Raw genomic sequence first — 14,730 nt, 5'->3', positions numbered from 1 at the left:
TGCCTCCGGACCCTGCGCCGCCGGAGCCCGGGAGGGGAAGTGCCCGGCCGGCGGCTGGGGTCCGGAGGCAAGGGGGCTGCCTGAAGCCCATAGCGCTCGGGCAGCTCGGCTCTTAAACAGAGCCGAAGAGTCAGGGGAGGAGCAGAGCCGCCATTTTCCCGGACATGTTCGGCTTTTTGGCAATTCCCCCCAGACGGGGGTTTGACTGCCGAAAAGCCGGACATGTCTGGGAAAAAGAGGATGTATGGTAACCCTACTATAAGGTAAAGCAGATGGAATTTAAGTGAGGGGCTGTGAGAACAACAGAACCCCAGACTTCAGACAGTAGTAGCAACAGAATGGAACTGGCATGCACACACATCCGGATGGGCTTGCAGAAATTCCAGGATGTCTGCAACTGTAGACTGCTAGTAGTCTATTTTCATTCTCCTCTACCTCTAAATAGGTCAGGGAAATAGATTGTTTTCAAAAGTATAGCATACTAGACTTGGCTAGTGGACAGTCCCCTAAAATTTGAGGCTCAGCTACTTAGCAGCCATGCCATAAAAGTCCAAAGTGAGCTGGGGCTGAGGCAAGTTGCCTAAGCAGATGCTCTGTGACCAGCAGTGTGATGGGTCTTTCCATGGACAGATTTACTAGATCTGCGAACCACACTTCCTTGACCAATTTGAGGCAATAAGGAGGAGTTTTCCTGGGGATCTGGCAATCTCAAGGGCCAGGGAAAAAATAAATGAACTCTAAGTTGAAGCGCCAATTGATTGCTAATATGCCTGTACTGTTTGATAAGGGGTTTTTAACCTTCTGTAAAAGCTCCTTGTCCTTTTGTTTGGACTCTGAGTTGAGCTAACAAGCTCATGACTGACCCCCATTTTCAAGGCATCTGCTTAAAACACCCTGGGATTGATTTCTCATTCTCCAGGTTTATCAGCACCCTGCACCGCCAGGCTAGAAAGGCCGTGCTCTCTCCATGACAACAGGGGACATACTTCAGCTATCTTGTTGCTCCTGGTGCTCCTTTTCTACAGGCCAATCATGCTCTTTGACTCAACTTAGACTGCTGCATTCTTGTTCTTTGAATGGAAATTTACCAGAGCAGTCCAACCACCTAAGTCTGCCGATGGACCATTTCTTTAAAGTCAAGGACCACTGCCCTTAGACTATGGCTTTGCCCAGATGTACTCCCTAGCTCTTGAGGCGTGACCTATATCAAACATTAGCATCTTCCAATCCAGGAAGCCCATGGGCACTCCTTGGCTTCTTATAGTTTAGCCAGCACTTGACATAAAGCTGGACTTTATTGGGATCACTAGCTGCTTGTGTTATCCCTCAGGTCTGTCTTCCACTATGGTAACAAACCACTGCAGAAGTCTCTTGGGGTAGTGAGCTCACGTTACTATTCTGAGGCTCACTACTCTACATCCTGGGGTCTGTGAGCAATTTTAGTTAAATATTCTTAGTCAGCCTCTCCTTGTGCGTGATATAGCTGCAACAGCACATCATACATGGTTCTCAGTACAAAAGCTAAACTGTCATCAGAAAATTGCTTAAAATAAGAAATATCAATATTGTTTAAGTACATCTGTATAGGTTTTAGAACGCATTTAATTTCTTTGCTAAATTCTGATATTAGCAAAATTTCTGCAATTTTTTTGCTATTATTTCTTATCTTTAATAGCAGATGATGCGCTTTGTATTAGGTTACGCAATCTACCTTTAAATCTATATATTGGCTAATCCAGATCTTTTCATACAAAACCAAGGCATATATCCTTTCTTCGGTCAGGGAAAAAAAATCCAGTGTTCTCAGAGCTCATCTTTGAGTTTTAGATTTACATCTCTGTAGGCAATTCTATATTGGAATCTTCCAACAGCAGAGAATGGAGTAGACCTCCTTTGCAACCTGCATGTCCTTTCTTGAAAGGAATCCCTGCCCAATCTCATGTTGAGCCCAATTTGCAGGGAGAGTAGTGGTTCAGTCTTCTGCTGGTGGTGATTCTCTGGGAACAAAAAGAGGAGCTGGGCTTCCTGACACCAAGGTTAGGCCTCTCCTAGAGGCAGCTGCAGGGCTGAGGCCTCGTCTACACTAGCCTGTTATTTCAGAATTAGCCGAGTTATTTAAAAAAAAAAATTCCGTCCACATGACCAAACTTTTTTTCGATTTAATTCGATTTCTGTACTCCACCTCGGCAAGTGGAGTAGCGCTTAAATCGAGATCGCAATCCCGGGTTAAAGGTATTGTGGACGCAATTCAACGTTATTGGCCTCCGGGAGCTATCCCAGCTCCCTTGTGACCGCTCTGGTCAACGCTCTCAACTGCAATGCACTAGGCAGGTGGGCAGGAAAAGCACCAGGAACTTTTGAATTTCGTTTTCTTTTTGGTAACCAGCAGCACAGGTGACCATCAGCACAGTCCACCATCACAGGCGACCATGCAGAGTCCACCATCACAGGAGATCACGCAGTCCCGGATTCACAGATGAGCTCCAGCATGGTCCGAACGGGAGGTACCGGATCTCATCACATGCTAGGGAGACGAGTCTGTTATAGCAGAACTACGTTCCAAAAAAAGGAACACAAATACCTATGCTAAAGTCTCCAGGGCCATGACAGAAAGAGGTTACTCCAGGGACACAGAGCAGTGTTGTACAAAAATCAAGGAGCTCAGGCAAGCATACCAAAAAGCCAGGGAGGCAAACGGGCGCTCTGGGTCCCAGCCCCATACATTCCGCTTTTACCGTGAGCTCCATGCGATTATGGGGAGGTGCCACCACTACCCCACCACTGTCCGTGGACACCTGCAAGAGGGGAGTTGCACAGAGCGAGGAGGAAGGGACATTGGAGGACAAAGAGGAGGAGGAGGACAGTGCACAGGCGGCAAGTGGGGAATCCATTTTCCCCCCTAGCCAGAAACTAATCTTAACGCTAGATCCAAAAGCCTCCCCTCACTCCCAAGGTGGGCTCCTGTTCCATGACCCTGGAGAAGGTACTTCTGGTGAGTGACAACCTGATCGGAGCCACGCGGTGGGGGGGTGGGGGAACCCAGCCGCGCTGGGTTGTTCTCATTTACAGTAAATGGCTCAGCTCATCCCTACTCTGAGCCTGATCGGAGCCACGCGGTGGGGGGGGGGGGGAGGAGGGGGAGTTGTTGTGTGCAGTGATCATCCCAGAGAGCCCACAGGCCCTCCTTTTATATGGCAAACACACCAGGCGTTGCTTGCTGTGGGAAAGGGGGCCCAGAAGTTTGAAAGCATTGAAATGAATGTAGAAGAAGCAGAACCCTGCATGCCCCCCCAGGGGCTGCCTGCAAGATGAATTCTGTTGCCTGGCCGTGTGTGATGGCTTACTCATACCAAAAGTGCCCCCTTTGTTCTCTGCAATGTATTTTTTAAAATACTACCCTCTCCTTTTCTCCTCCCGCAGGTGCAAATGTTTCAACGCAGCCCCTATCTACTCCATCCCAGAGGTTGGCCCAGACTACAAGGCGGAAAAAACGAACACGGGATGACATGTTCACTGAGCTCATGCAGTCCTCCCGCACTGATAGGGCCCAGCTGAATGCATGGAGGCAAACAATTGCGGAGTCCCGTAAAGCATTACAGGAACACAAAGAGAGGAGGGAGGCGCACGATGAGAGTTGGCAGAACGCTATGGTCAAGCTCATGGGGGAGCAAACTGACATGCTCCGTTGCACGGTGGATCTAATGCGGGAAAGGCAACAAGGCCACAGACTTCCGCTGCAGCCCCTATATAATCAAACTCCCTCTTCCCCAAGTTCCATAGCCTGCCCACTCAGATGCCCAAGAACACGAGGGGGGAGGCTATGGGGACCCACACACTCAACCCCAGAGGATTGCCCAAGCACCAGAAAGCTGGCATGTGCGAACTTTTAATTCCGTTTCTGGATTTGTCCTTCCCTCCTCCACCCCCCAACCCAACCCCGTCCCCACAGTCTACCTTCTAATTTCTCTCAATTATTATGCATCAAATAATAAAGAACAGTTTTTAAACAATTTTGACTTTATTTCCTTTCATATATATAGGGTGCGCGTAACTTCAAGAGAAACAAACAGAACTGTTACACCGTACACTGGCCAGTCATGAAACTGGCTTTCAAAGCTTCTCTGATGCACAGCGCGCCCCGCTGCGCTCTTCTAGTTGCCCTGTTGTCTGGTTGTGCGAAATTGGCAGCCAGGCGAGTTGCCTCAACCTGCCACCCCGCCATAAGAGTCTCCCCCTTACTCTCAGATATTGTGGAGCACACAAGTCGCAATTACAATTAGTATATTGGTTGTGCTGAGATCTAACCGAGTCAGTAAACTGCGCCAGCGCCCTTTCAAACATCCAAAAGCACATTCTACTATCATTCTGCACTTGCTCAGCCTATAGTTGAACTACTCCTTACTACTGTCCAGGGTGCCTGTGTACTGCTTCATGAGCCATGGCATTAAGGGGTAGGCTGGGTCACCGAGGATAACTATAGGCACTTCAACATCCCCAAGAGTAATTTTCTGGTCTGGGAAGTAAGTCCCTTCCTGCAGCTGTTTAAACAAACCAGAGTTCCTGAAGATGCACGTGTCATGCACCTTTCCCGGCCATCCCACATTGATGTCGGTGAAATGTCCCTTGCGATCCACCAGTGCTTGCAGCACCATGGAAAAGTACCCCTTGCTGTTTATGTACTGGCCGCCACGGTGTGCCGAGCCAAGATGGGGATATGCATTCCGTCTATCGCCCCACCGCAGTTTGGGAACCCCAGCACATTGAAGTCATCCACACTGGTCTGCACATTTCCGAAAGTCACTACTCTTGATAGCAGCTGGTCAATGACTGCGTTGGCTACTTGCAGCACAGCAGCCCCTACGGTAGATTTGCCCACTCCAAAGTGATTCCCGACTGACCGGTAGCTGTCGGGCGTTGCAAGGTTCCACGGTGCTATGGCCACTTGCTTCTCAACAGTGAGGGGTGCTCTCATTTTGGTGTCTTTGCGCTTCAGGGCAGGGGACAGCAAGTCACCAAGTTTCATGAAAGTGGCCCTACGCATACAAAAGTTTCGCAGCCACTGGGAATCATCCCAGACCTGCAACACTATGCGATTCCACCAGTCTGTGCTTGTTTCCTGGGCCCAAAATTGGCGTTCCACGGCATGAACCTGGCCCAATGCCACCATGATCTCCCAATTGCCACATGCTATTCATCTAGGAATGTCTGTGTCCATGTCCCCATCAGTATAGTAATCGCACTGTCGTCGCTTCCTTGCCTGGTTTTGCAGGTACTGAACATACTGCTGGATAATGCGCCAAGTATTTACAATGGTCAAAACTGCAGCAGAAATCTGAGCGGGCTCTATGTTTGCCACGCAATGGTGCCTGCACGGCTAATCCTTGAAAAAGGGCGCAAAATGAGCTGTTCGGTTCAAGATGGCCGATAAAAGGCGGTAAATGGTTGTCTTCTGTAGCTTCCACGGGAGCCCAGGACAGCTTCCACTGCTTTCTCCAGATTGTCTGTGTGCCTCTGTTCACGATGGCCAAGAAACGGTGGGGAATTGTTGCCTTCTGTAGCTTCCACAGGAGCCCAGCACAGACAATCTGGAGAAAGCAGCGGAAGCTGTGCGTCTCCGTTCACGATGGCCGAGGACATTCGAAGTGGAATTCAACATACCAGGAGACAAGCGGTGCACCGTGCTGCACTGTCTGCTGGCAGCATGGCGTCTGCCGTAGCTTTCATGGAGGGAGGAGCGAATGATGGCACACACCCAGAAAAACCCATGAGAATGTTTTTGCCCCATCATGCACTGGGAGCTTAACCCACAATTCCAATGGGTGGCAGGGACTGCGGGAACTGTGGGATAGCTACCACAGTGCACCGCTCTGACATTTGATGCTAGCCTCGGTAATGTGGATGCACTCCGCCGAATTCTCGCGCTTTAGTGGGGACACAACATCGAATGTATGAACTCGATTCTGGAAATTCGAATAAAATAACTTCAAATTAATTTTGTACTGTAGACGTACCCTGAGTCTACTGCTTTGCTGCAAAGCTTCTGAACTTGGGCTGGAGCGAGAGTATTGTAGAAAGACTACATAATGGGCCTGAGGCGAACAAGAAGACTGGGAGAAGAGAAAGCTTTCAGGGCTTTTCTCATGAGCATTTCATTCCCTGGGGGTTTGGGGCATTCAACTAGTGTTACTTCCTCCTACCCTCACAACACCCTGTCGGACCTGGGGTCCTTGCAAGCTGTCAGCCAAGCTGCACTCTCACAAGACTGGCATGTGGGATCAAAAACCTGTAGGTAGTTGGTGCCTCATGTGGTGTTGCCGATAGGATGACTAGATTTTGAAAATGACCTGTCTTGTGAGCATGGGGAGGAAAGGGAGGGTGGGCACAGCACAAAAGGGGGTTAATCATCTCATTGTTACTTTGTGCTCTCTTGTTTGTCAGATCCACCTGTTGTCTCTTGTCTCATGAAAAAATTGTCAGCTCTTGTGGGATGGGATCATCTTTTTACGATTTGTCTGTATAGTGCCTAGTTTCTTGGTACTATTGCAATACAAATAATACATAGATAACACTTAGTATTTATGTTTCATGGCAAAATGTTGGCTGTGGTGAGGGAGGTTCATGTGAAAGAGCTCTGAAAATTGGAGGTGGCCATTCCTTCCTCTTCCAGCTCCTTATTTCTCTTCATCTTCCCTCCTTTCTAAATAGGATCTAGCACAAGTTACAGAAAAGGGAGGGAGAGAACAATTTAACCCTTCATTGGTCTTCTTGCTGTTTTCTCCCAGTCCCTTTATTTTCCACAGGTCACATTCCTTTTAAATTAATCTTTTTCAATCTCATCTTATCCATGTTCTACCATATTTTTGCCATTTATTCTCCTCCTCCATTGTTTTTATGCTTGTTTTCTTTTTCCCCTTTCTCACTTTATTCTGTCATTTTACATCCCCCTCTCATTTACTTTACCCCCTTCTTTCTTCCCTCACTTTCACATGCATTTTCCTTTCATTCCTCTTGCACCCACCAATCACACCCACATCTGATGCCAAAACACATTAATTCCTGGAAGGTGCGTGGTTAGGCAGCTGGCTGAATGAAAGGATTAAATGTCCCTAGCCACAAACAGGGAGGTGCACATGGTAAATGGTGGCAATAAATGATTTACTCCAGGGCAGCAAGAGCAGGTATAGATGAGAGGGAGGAAAGAGCCTCTAGGCTTTGGTGGGAGAAGTGCCTGGGGGAAGGCAGGAGGGAGCTGTTCAGTATGGAGGTTTCTGTAGAAGGGACAGCTGCTTGCCTAAGGCGATGTGTGGTCCTAGAAGCCCTGTTCTGAGTACAGTTGAGAGCAAAGGTTATGTCCCTTGCACAGTGGAGAAGTGAATGGGGGTGCTAGCGGAGATGAAGCAAGTAATGCCAGATGGTGCTCCTGAATGATAAGCTAAACTATTGTTAGGCAATGCCACCTATGGCCTAAAGTCAGCAGTACCACTTAAGGTGCTCACAGGTCACATGCAGCTGATGGAAGAAACAGGAAAAACCCTTGTTTTAGTAAACCCAGTTGAAACAGAGCCCTTCCTTCACCCAAAACAGCACATGATCACCCTACCTGCCTACTCCCATCTCTCCTTTTGTTTAGTCTAACCAGCCAACATACTGATGTTCTACTTGCTGGGAGACAAACAAATGAAATATAGGAGCTGACAAGGCCATTATGTAATGGTGCCCCTGGCTGGGTCACCCGTGACTGACAACTGAACCTAGGACCTGAACTCAAAGAAATGCAACAGCTCTGTCTCCTTCTGCTGGGTGGGGAGCAACTGTCCCAATTGTTAACTCCCAGGAGTGACTGAGAGATTTCAGTCCAAAGAGTTCTCTGTGATTGAAAACACTGTTGCAAAGGAATGTGCCATCTCTACCTGAACTATAACTTTAGTTTTCTACTCTATTACTGTGATGGATATTGCAACCCCATGCAATATCCTTGGGGACCATACCTTATTAAGTTACTGAATGGCTTATGTATCATTGTGGGCCAGACATCATATGCAACTCCAGGGAGGAAGGTTACCACAGTATCTCTAGGAACCAAAAACAGTGGGGGTGATTAAGGTAAATCACTTAGGTTGTAAATACCTCCAGAGAGGTACCAACTCCTGGGGAGGCTTACATATATTAGTCTAAACTGGGGTTTCCAGAGACTAGCAAAGACATAAAAAGTCTGGGTTTAAATGGACTCAGCCTTTTTTCTGAACCAGCAAAATGGACAGGACCTTCTGTCCAAGGAGGGCCCCCAAATATTGCAGAAAGGTTGGAAAGACTTTGGCCTACTAGGTATCCATAAGACTGATTCCCGGTATGTTTAACATTTTTTTAAATCTTTGCTTTTATTATGTTTTTTTTTGTAATGTTTTTATCTTAAGAATAAATGTGTTAGCTTAGAAAGAGCTGTGTGGTAACATGCAACTGCGAGCAATACACTGCTTTTTCTCTAACAGCTATTAACAAAGTGCAGGCGCTGGCAGTCAGGCTGGCTGGCGATATCACAGGGTAAGGCAGGAGTGTATGCAGGCTTAAAACCACCCTCCCCCGATCAAAAGGCAGTTGGACAAGGGTTCCCTGTTCAGAAATAGGGATGGCTGGAGAACTGACTGGGCACTCTGGGAGTGGACAACAGAGGTGCGTGACACAGGTGTTATCCTGAAACTGTGACAGTTACCATGCATTTTTTTGGGGGGGGGGGGGGGGGGTGAGGGGAAGGACATTATGTCTTTATGATTCCCCTGCTTTAGGTTTTAGCTTAGAGGCTTTTAAGTACTTTATAACAGCTGCAGCACTAAGCAGAAGCCATTCAGCAATTAAACTATCAAGTGCATTCCTTGCCTTAAGGCCCAGCATGTTTTTTTTTAAAACATATCTCATTATCTCCTGAAAGTCTCCATAACAATAAATAAATAAATAGAATAGAACAGAATCAGCATTAATGACTGTATCTTTGTAAAGTTAGATTTTCCCCAAGCAAGATAAGTTTTCAAACTGGAAATGAAAAAGGTTCAAACAGTTTCCCTCCACAATCATCACTGTAAAATAAAAGCAATAAAAGGCAGCACCACTTACCAGAATGTCCCCCCCAACTAAAGTAAGTTGATATTCACCACATTTCTTCTAAAACAGGTTCTGCAAAAAGAGAGAGAGAGAGAGAGAGAGAGAGAGAGAGAGAGAGAGAAAGCTTAGTGACTGACTTATTTTCACAACTAAAGCAATGTGAATTATATTACAGTACTTTTTCCCACTTGTACCTTTGCCCCCCTCCATTTTTAGGCAAGAGATAATTGGATTTGATCTTTCACAACTCATTTCCGAAATCCATCAGTTCATCACACAAAACATTAAAATGATTACAGAATCCCTTCAGACCTGCTCAGACAGATCATCGTTACTGACTACTGCTTATTCAAGTTTCAGCGATGTAAGGGCAATAATATGCAACAGGTAGCAGCAGCAATGAAAATCTGCCAATTATTTTAATTGCAAAGGTAAAGCAAAGGAATTGATACGTTGTTTTTTACTGCAGTCTGTCCTAAGCTTTTAGTAGATTTGAAATCCACATGTAAGAAAAGAAATATGTCTAGAAAATCAATCTTTAGATTTTGTTTGTATGTACAATGGAGTGCAATTAGCAAAAGCTTAAAAAAAACTAGACGGACATGTATCAAGACAGATTTCAGGAACAGTTTGAGAAGCATGGCGAGTAACACTGACAATTGCCACTATTTTGCCAAGACTGAGTAAATTTCAGATGACAGCTATTTTTTCTTCCGGCTAAATCATTTGAATGACTCTGAGTGTCCACTAGCAGCAATGTCAAAACAATTTAAAAAAACAAAAAAAACCCACGCTGGAGGAGAGAGAAATTGCATTTTTGTTAGTATACAAATTTGGGGGAGAGAGCACAAGCATGGACTCAAAACTGAGGGGAGGGAAAGGACTCTGCCAACAGTACCTGATGGTTTAGTAAATGGAAATAGACATGTATGTAACTACATGTCAAAAATTAGTTTCAGGTTTTTCCCCCTACATCAACACAGTAATGATATAAAGCAGTTTTTTAAAAAAAACTTTTCAATGTCTTTGTATTAAGAGTGGGGCTAAATATGGAAAAGAGCGAGTTTTCTAGCTCCTTCATTAGGCAGAAAGGCTTCAGAAGTACAAGCACTGACTCCACGTGCATGCATTCTGATAACAGCTGCTTTGTTAGAAGAATTAGACTAAATACCCAAATCATATGGAAAAATGTTTCATCAGAACCAAAAGAGAAGGGAGAAAATATGCGGAGTTTGCAGCCCAAATAGAAAATCTTCTAAGAAATAGAGAGTACGGGTCCAGATTTTCCAGGATAGAGGTGGCTACAACTTTGCACGAAAGATTTAAGGGCCTGAATTATTGATGCAACAGCATTGCAGAGGTTACAGTGTTGATTATTACACCAGTAACCTTCCCAAAATCATGGCATGCACATGTGTAAGAGGGGAAGCAGAGATGATTTCCTGGGTTGGATTACCTTTTTCAGATCAGATTATATGACTATCTTTACACAGAAGTAGCTGAAGGAATCTATAGTATGGGAAAATCCTGATTAAAAAAAAAAAAAAGCCTCCAAATCTAAAACTCTATCTCTAAATCACAGGGGTTGGACCTACAATGCTCTGGACCAGAATGGGAAGCAGGTCTACAATACCTTAAGTCTAACTGCTCAGAGTTTGATGTTGTAAAGATTTGGCATAAAGGACTCTATCAGGAAAACTGAAAATAAAAGTGAAAAATATTTCCTCTGAAGTATTAGGGTCACAAACACTTGTTATGGATCTTGAAAATAAGACGGGGGGCAAGAGCCCATTTCTGTTAGTTTGGTGTTTGAGAGTAAAATGATCACCAAGTTTATAGCTGGGTGGAATTCCTGAAGACACTAGAAAAGATTGCATTGAAATCATTTTCTGAGACTTGGTTAAGACACTTCTAATTCCAGTACAGTCCATTTCCCTCTTAGCTGCTAGGCATTTGGGTTGGAAAAAAAAAAAGCAATTAAAAAATCTACTTCTACCGCAAAACAATATGGGTAACGTAAGTACCGAGGCAGTTAAAGTTTTAAGAGGAGAAAGGCTTTTGAATGCTCTTGAATAGCGAATGTCCCAAATTGGGATGTAGGGTATAGTTATCTTTAAAGACAGGTGAGAGAACAAGATGGTTATTTCAGTTCCTTGCTGACTTTACATTATTGCCTCAAAATTATCAGTCAAAGTTTGTTTGAATTTCTTTACATCTATCTTGTATTTTGTCTGAATGAAGCAATTCTATACTTTGTTCTGCTAGAAGTTAAAGCAATCAAACATTTTTAAAACCTCAGAAAGCAGAAATTGGGGCCTTACAACCAAAACCATGAACTTCTCCCTGCAGTAGTGTGGGCTTCTAAGTCTTTCAAGAATTGGCCTTCTTGTCCTAAAGAGAGATGGCCAAAACCCAGGACATCTCTCATATACCAATCCAGTGAACCAATAGTGGCCAGAAACAGAAGTGCAGGATTCCCTTTATTTGCTAACAGTCAAACAGTAAAGGAAACTAAAATATTACCTCCTATGGTTTGTTATAACGTGAATACTACAGAATTCTCACTATAGCCTTGGATACACTTGGCAGCTTGCACACTGCAGGAACTCGATACACTAAGCCCTCCCTCAGTGGAACTGGACAGTAGGGTGGGAAAACATTTGAGACACAGGCTTGATAGGTCTTTTTGTTTGACCACAGGTAGGAAATCCTATTTACTCATTTGGGCAGAGTATCTTGTTAAAGGTTCACGAAATGAAACATTTTAGCATGCCTCAAAAAGTTCAGGGATTTTGTCAAGTTTTGTTATTTTGGCCTAATTTTGGAAAGTAATGTAATATGCGGCCTGTCTGTCTCTATTTACAGAGGAAACCTGGTGTTTGGGGAGAAGAAACGAAAGATGTGTTTCCTATAAAGGGAAGCAACAGTTCTGGTTACACGGACTTTGGAACCAAATGATGGTGCTGTATAGGTGGTTGAACAGTGGCAGGCTGAGCGCACAAAAGGCTTCTCCAATGATAGAAGTAAAATTTCAAGTTTCTGTAATTTAAGCTTAGAACCTACTTAGAGGACCTGTTTGTAGTGCCTGTACAGATAGACACACAGAGAGTTCATAATTCTTTATTCTACTTCAATACCACCAAAACAACAATCCTTTTAATTGAAGACAATCTGAAATAGAATTCTGATATTGTTAATAGTCTCCAATCACTGACAGGCACCTTTGAGAGGAACTAAACAGACATTGGGAGAGGCAGGGACAGAAAAAGTCAATAACTTGAATACAAGGTCTAAGCCATAGATATTTTGGTCTTCTTCCCCGAACAGTGCTATAAGTAGAGCTGGTCAGGAAATGTTGTTTGGTCCTATTACAAGTTTCAAAAAAAAAAAAAAAAAAAAAAAAAAAAAAAAAAAAAAGGTTTTCATTAATTTTTCTTCAGAAGTTTTTGGGTTTGTTGAAAATAAAATTCAGCCCCTCTCTCCCCGACACTGAAATTTCAGTTTTGTGATTTTCAATGAAAACTGAAAAATAAATAGAAAATAATAGACATTTCCCTTGGAAGTGTCTTCTTCTGTGTGACAAAAATAAAGGTTTTTTGTGTTTGAAAAAAGTTTCAAATGACAACTTTTGATCAGCTCTAGCCACAAGGAGGCTAGCAAGGGTCAGTGCATACACAGGAAAAGCATAATGTCGAAAGGGGTACTATCATCACTTGTAGGTATGTAATATGGGGAACCCAAGGAAACTTTAGATCCATTCCCTTCGTCACATTGGGAGAAAAGAATAAGGAGGGGATAGGGTATTGTGAACGACAAAACACTATTTGAAAGGTAGAAATCCTCTCTTTAATTCACTCATTTTGATTTTTAATGTATCTAAAAATATACATATGTTAGTGTGCCTTAAAACAACCTTCTTTATATAATATTTTAATTGGAATTATTCCTGACCCATGTCAGTCTCCTCAAAAAAGCAGCAATAAAAAACGTTAGCGCAATCCAGACCATCACATTTTGTTTATTCCATCTATTTTTATTTATTTTTTGCCTTTAGGTGTCCCATACCTTTCCCACCATTAAAGTAAAGTAGCAAAAGCTGGATACTAATATAAGATCATGAAAGTATAAAATATAAAATAATGAAAGTTACATACACAACAACAATTTATTTAGCAATGGCATCCAATATAGCTTTTATACATCATTTATATTACCAAACAGTGGAAGCTACTGTATGGATGGAGCTTAGGGACATGTAGAAGTCTGGCATAAAAATAGTTTTTGAAATTATAACATGTTTTATAAAAGACAAAACCTTTTTATGGTTATAGCCACTGTGATGGTTACAGCTCACATTAGTGATATTTCCTGTTTCATGAGACCACCTTTACTTATCCACACTCAATATTCAACTAGACCTCTGTCATAGAATCATAGAATATCAGAGTTGGAAGGGACCTCAGGAAGTCATCTGTCCAACCCCCCTGCTCAAAGCAGGACCAATCCCCAGACAGATTTTTACCCCAGTTCCTTAAATGGCCTCTCAAGGATTAAACTCATAATCCTGGGTTTAGCAGGCCAATGCTCAAACCACAGAGCTTCCCCCCCCCCCAGGGGGATAGTGTGTCATCAATACCAGACACAGAGTTAACTCCAGTATTAACAATGGAGGAAGACGGCTCACTGACTGACATTAAAATCATGTATCTTTTTAGCACGTGGAAAGGCTCCGATCCACTATGAGCTTTGAATCAAGCCCATAGATGGCAAGCTTAACTTTACTCAAATAAATAATAAACCAAAGAAATTAATGAAAGCACTCCAGACAAACTCTGAATGTTCCAACTGAAATATATATACATTTTTAATGAAAATCACCACCAGTTGTCGGTTAAGGCAGTGATGCCAATATGATTTCTGTCACTACTGATAATACAGAGACAAGTGGGTGAGGTAATATCATTTATTGGACCACCTTCTGTTGATGAGAGACAAAAGCTTTCAAGCCACACAGACCAAGGGAAGTGGTCCAATAAAAAAGAGATCCCCTCACCCATCTTGTGTCTCTAACATCCTGGGACTGACACGGCTACAATACACTGCATGCTACTGATAATGGTAGCTGGTTCTTATTAGTGAGAAAAGACTTTTGATGCAAAAACTTGAGAGAGATCCCTCTGGCTTATCTACTGGAGCAGAAGGATGACCTTATTAACCACTGGACTGGGCCTCTGAGGTCTCGGTTCTGGGACAAGTTTAATGTGGGAAGTCATTTAATCCACCTGTGCCTCAGCTCCCCATCTGTAAGAGGGGGATTTAGGAGGGCAGATTTACTCGTGTTTGCTCAGATATTACAGTGAGGAGAGTCATAGAAAAGTCTCCAAATAAATACTGACAAAATACTGCCAGTTTCAATGGCTGGGTTGGATCCGGTTAATAAATAGGCATTATTTAGCCTTACTGGCTGCCCAAAACAACCCAGTCAGAATCTCATATTTTGGTTCTTATCCTGCTACTTCACATGATTACAATTAGGAGGAAAAAAAGATGAAAACAGGTACAAGTTTAAAAGTTTCGTTAGCATTGAGAAACCTGGGTCAGTATCTGCAGTTAGTGAAGGTTCTATTGTAAGAT

General features: G+C 43.6%; 1 protein-coding gene across 5 annotated transcripts in view; it reads right to left on the bottom strand.

Annotated features, from left to right (window-relative positions):
• FYN (FYN proto-oncogene, Src family tyrosine kinase) overlaps nt 1–14,730 on the bottom strand; it is a 191,180-nt gene that overhangs the window by 94,505 nt on the left and 81,945 nt on the right. For all 5 annotated transcript variants that reach the window (XM_034765849.1, XM_034765850.1, XM_034765847.1 and 2 more), the window contains one exon: nt 9,109–9,168. The gene's annotated coding sequence lies outside the window, so the exon portion shown is untranslated. The remainder of the gene's footprint in view (nt 1–9,108; nt 9,169–14,730) is intronic.

The sequence above is a fragment of the Trachemys scripta genome, chromosome 3 (assembly GCF_013100865.1).
Source record: "Trachemys scripta elegans isolate TJP31775 chromosome 3, CAS_Tse_1.0, whole genome shotgun sequence".
Taxonomy (NCBI): domain Eukaryota; kingdom Metazoa; phylum Chordata; order Testudines; family Emydidae; genus Trachemys; species Trachemys scripta.
The sequence above is the reverse complement of the archived record's forward strand: the minus strand, read 5'-3'. Positions and strand labels throughout refer to the sequence as shown.